Source organism: Chrysochloris asiatica, unplaced genomic scaffold, assembly GCF_000296735.1.
Source record: "Chrysochloris asiatica unplaced genomic scaffold, ChrAsi1.0 scaffold00501, whole genome shotgun sequence".
NCBI classification, from domain to species: Eukaryota; Metazoa; Chordata; class Mammalia; order Afrosoricida; family Chrysochloridae; genus Chrysochloris; species Chrysochloris asiatica.
In genome coordinates, this window is record NW_006409019.1 from 800,410 (window position 1) to 801,503 (window position 1,094).

Genomic DNA, 1,094 nt, shown 5'->3' on the forward strand with positions numbered 1-1,094 from the left:
AGAATTCTTCAATTTCATCATCACTGGCTTTAGTGGTTAGCACTTAATTTTGAATATTAGTAATAGTAACTGGTCTTCCTTGTAGGTGTAGGGATATTATTATCCTATCACAGACAACATTGCACATCATGCCTGCTCTTGATATATTCTTTTTGAGTCGAATGGAGTAAAACCTTGGGACCTTCATTTGAGGGTACGATGCCAATCCTCCTCAATTTATCATTCCCAGATTAGTAAACCATGGAGTTGTCAGATTCATAACGGCCAATACCAGTCCATTTCAGCTCTTAGATTTCAATGTCTATACATTCCATTTTATTTTTGACAATTTCCAATTTTCCGAGATTCATACTTTGTATATTCCATGTCTGATTATTAATGGATTTTTACAGCTGTTTCTCTCTTACTTTTGAGTTCTGCCCTATCAGCAAATGAAGGTTCTGTAGGTTTTACTCCATTTGCATCATCACAATCAAGTCTGTATTGAGGAGGAAGCTCTTCCCCAGTTGCATTTTGAATGCCCTCCAACCTAAGTGGCTCATCTTTTGGCATTATATATGACAATATCCTGGTGCTTTTCATCATGTTTCAATATGCAGTAATCTGGTGCTAACAGTGTTTCATTGCTGGTTTTCAGTGTCTAGATATTCAAAAGTAGTCAGTCTCTCCTTCTTCTTAATCTGTCTTTTTCTGGAAGCTCATCTGAAACTTGTCCACCATGGGTGACCCTACTGGTGTTTAAAATACTGGTGGCATAGCTTCCAGAATCATAGCAACACACAAACTACTATAGTACAACAAATTGACAGATGAATGGTGGGTATGAATTTTAAACACACATTAATAATCAGAACATGTAATGTACAAAGTATGAATCTAGGAAATTGAAAATTGTTAAAAATGAAATGGAACGCACAAATGTCAATATCCTAGGCATTAGTAAGCTGAAATAGACTGGTTTGGGACATTTTGACTCTTACAATCAGATGGTTTACTATGCCAGGGATTATACATTGAAGAGGAATGGCATCATATTCATTATCAGAAAGAACATATCAAGATCTGTCTTGAAGTACAATGCTAATCTGTGATGA